Source organism: Xenopus laevis, chromosome 9_10L (genome assembly GCF_017654675.1).
Source record: "Xenopus laevis strain J_2021 chromosome 9_10L, Xenopus_laevis_v10.1, whole genome shotgun sequence".
Lineage (NCBI taxonomy): Eukaryota > Metazoa > Chordata > Amphibia > Anura > Pipidae > Xenopus > Xenopus laevis.
In genome coordinates, this window is record NC_054387.1 from 130,288,425 (window position 1) to 130,291,879 (window position 3,455).

Here is a 3,455-nt window from a genome sequence, read left to right on the forward strand (position 1 = left end):
GATAACAACTGACTGTATCTAAACATAAATATTTGAAGAAACACCATTGTACTCACATCTTCTCATCATATAAAATAGCTTCTTGTCGGGGATGGTCAGTAGAAAAGAATAATTTCTTGAACTTTTCTTCCTATAAAGCAATAATATAGACACAGTTCATCATTGAGAGATAACGGCAGTGTAAAACAATAAATGGAGTCGCACTGAAGATTGAGCACTAAGCTTCCCCTGCCTTAAAGCCTATTCAATGCGCTTCTTACCTTTATTTGCTTCTTCTCTTGTTCACTCTCGAAGGAGGATTGAAGAAATTTTCCCCACAGATTGAGAAGTTGAGATGATAGCAATATTAGGCTGCTATTTATTGCTTCTGCCAGATCATTGGGGTCTTTTATTTCCTATGGTTAAAATATTAAGTAATCAACAATTTGTGTAAACACAGAGAATACAGTATGTAAAGCACTTTTAAATACCCCAATAGTATAAGGAAACTAGTTTGGGGTGACAGGTTAGTATCAGATTATAAAATAAGCAATGAGCAAACTTACCATCACTTTGTCAGATAACTCACTGAGCCGGACTTTCAGATCCAGTTTTTCTGTGGAGGAAACAAAGACCATGTAAATGAGCAGTGAAACAACGGCATTATATTACATTTCACAATAATGTTTTGTACATCTAAGAATATAAGTTTATTCCCTTTCCCACGTGTGTTACTTTGCTGTTGTGATGTAAAATATGGAGTGGATCAGACTGGAAAGGAATGAAAGCCCCTAGGATATAGCAATGGTGCAACAGAAGAATCTAATCTTGGGAGTTTTCCAGGTGACCTATGTCATTCTCCAACATCTGTTACCCACCACAGGGAACATCTCAATAAAATGAATAAGAGGAGCCTTGTTAGACGTGTAGGCAATAATTGTAGGTGCCCAGTTACTCGCGGTGCTTCCTAATGTTGGTGAGTGACCTAATATGAGAAGCGGGTGTTTTACCATTTGCCACTGCCCTAATATTGACTCTATGATGATATCAAGGCCAGTGTGTAAACTAACGGTCACTTTGGGATACCTAAATGTGCACTTTGTTTGTTCATGCCCATAATCTTTCAACTTCCAAGAGGAAAGAATGTTTTCATTGACTCATCAATATCTATTATCCATTTTGGATGTTGGGTGGTCAGAGAAAGGTCAATGTCTAAATGAACTAATTTGAACAAAACCTAAAGAACAGGACAACTAGGTGTCACAAAGTAGAAGCAATCACATACCAAGCTCCAGCTTGCATGAGGAAGGCAGCGTTTCTGATACGGAGATGAAATAACTGTACAGTCCATCATAGGAAAGCAGCAAGCAGGATCGTAGTGTTGAAAGGAAACGGTAGGCATGCTGCAAGTATTTCTCTTCTATCACAAAGCTTTTACCCTAAAATAGAGAAACAGAGTCATGAAGCAAGAAAGAAAGCAAAGAGGACACAAATCATTACAAGATGGTGCCCTACTACCCCACAGCACTACTCTTTTGCCAGTTAAAGACATCGGTGAATTGGTGAGACTCGTTGGGTTTCAGGAGGAGGGAGGGAGGCAGTTTGCGGGGCCTGGGGTTGTCTGTAAGCTTTTGGTCTCATTTATAATTCCACTTACATCAAGGGCCCGATTCATCAAGGGTTGAATATCGAGGGTTAATTAACCCTCGATATTCGACTAGGAATTGAAATCCTTTGACTTCGAATATCGCAGTCGAAGGATTTAGCGCAAATGCTACGATCGTACGATCGAAGGATTATTCCTTCGATCGAACGATTAAATCCTTCGAAACGAACGATTCGAAGGATTTGAATCCAACGATCGAAGGAATATCCTTCGATCAAAAAAAGTTAGCCAAGCCTATGGGGACCTTCCCCATAGGCTAACATTGACTTCGGTAGCTTTTATCTGCCGAACTAGGGGGTCGAAGTTTTTTTTAAAGAGGCAGTACTTCGACTATCGAATGGTCGAATAGTCGAAAGATTTTTAGTTCGAATCCTTCGATTCGAAGTCGTAGTCGAAGGTCGAAGTAGCCCATTCGATGGTCGAAGTAGCCCAAAAAACACTTCGAAATTCGAAGTTTTTTTACTTCGAATCCTTCACTCGAGCTTGATGAATCGGCCCCTAAATGTTTTTACCCTCTGGAAGGTTCAAATACAAATTCACGTTTGTTACTTACGTCTGCTGCCAATTTCTTTTTGAAGTTTTTGCCAAAAATGACACTTTCCAATGTTGGTATTTTAGCCTTTGTCCACCGGCTGGGAAGAATTCTTTGGAATACTGCGTTTTTCTTGGAAAAGCTATAAAAACAACAAATACAGATGATTGTATTATCTTGAAATTGATATTATTTCTTAATGGAATAGTAAAATAATGTCATCATCTCTATCTGACAATAACAATCCGTGTACTTACGTCTTCAGTGGGGGTTGTAATACAACCAACAGGCCATGAACAATGACCGATAGCTTTGAACTTGTCTTAAACATTATATTCGCGTGGCCGTGAATCCCTCGATGCAGGTTAAAGTGCAGTTTCATGTCCTCACTGCACATTGGTTTCAAACTTTTACATTTGCTTAATCTGTTCAGATAAAACCAGAAGATCGATGTGTTAAACACAAATCAGATTTCACTAACCCGTCAGTCTTGTTAGCTTTATTGTATTAGAATTAATTATATTCTGATTTATGGAAAAGAACTAATGTAGATAGTGATATTCTGAGATAATTTACAATTGGTTTTAATTTTTTATTATTTGTGGTTTTTGAGTTATTTAGCTTTTTATTCAGCAGCTCTCCAGTTTGTAATTTCTTAATCAGAGACTGGAATATGAATAGGAGAGGCCTGAATAGAAAGACCAGTAATAAAAAGATGGAAAGTATCAGCAGAAAAGGGCAAAAAATGAAAAAAAAAACTATTAAAAATAAACTATAAAGACTAATAGGACAGTTGCTTATAATTAGCCATTCTATAACATATGAAAAGTTAACTTAAAGGTGAACAACCTCTTTAACTGCTCAGGTAGAAAATGAATTTCTATATGTAAGTCTAAGTGGCCAATACAAGGGTGGTCGGGGGAAGTCCCCTCATTTGGCAAGGAGGCTGCCTGTCGGGTAATCTTAACATTTTGCAGTAGAGCAAAAACATTAGAGAAATGGGAAAGAAAGGAATTACAGCACAAATATAGAGTCAGAGTTTTAATCTATTCTTCAGTTCTGATCATTACTCTACTTACTCTTTATGGGTTTCTGCATAGTAAAGGCCAAAGTTCATCTTGCTCTCCAGGGTATTCAGAGTCTCTTCAATCTGCCATTGTAGAGAGAATAGAAGAAACATAAGATACGGTATACGGAACACACAAACACAAAGCTGATCTAAAAGACTTTTTATCACTTACTTGACTCTCATCCAGGAGGATATTAACGGTGTAGATC

At 37.8% G+C, this 3,455-nt stretch overlaps 1 long non-coding RNA gene across 2 annotated transcripts; it reads right to left on the reverse strand.

Moving 5' to 3' along the window:
• Nucleotides 1-544: 544 nt before the first annotated feature.
• On the reverse strand, nucleotides 545-2,280 carry LOC121398369. 2 transcript variants are annotated; one of them, XR_005964287.1, is made up of 3 exons: nucleotides 2,199-2,280; nucleotides 1,265-1,418; nucleotides 545-595 (listed from the first exon to the last, which is right to left on the reverse strand). It is a non-coding gene; the product is annotated as an uncharacterized LOC121398369 (long non-coding RNA). The 2 variants fall into 2 exon arrangements; XR_005964286.1 differs by lacking the exon at nucleotides 2,199-2,280 and having other exon boundaries at nucleotides 1,265-1,521.
• Between the last annotated feature and the right edge of the window lie 1,175 nt (nucleotides 2,281-3,455).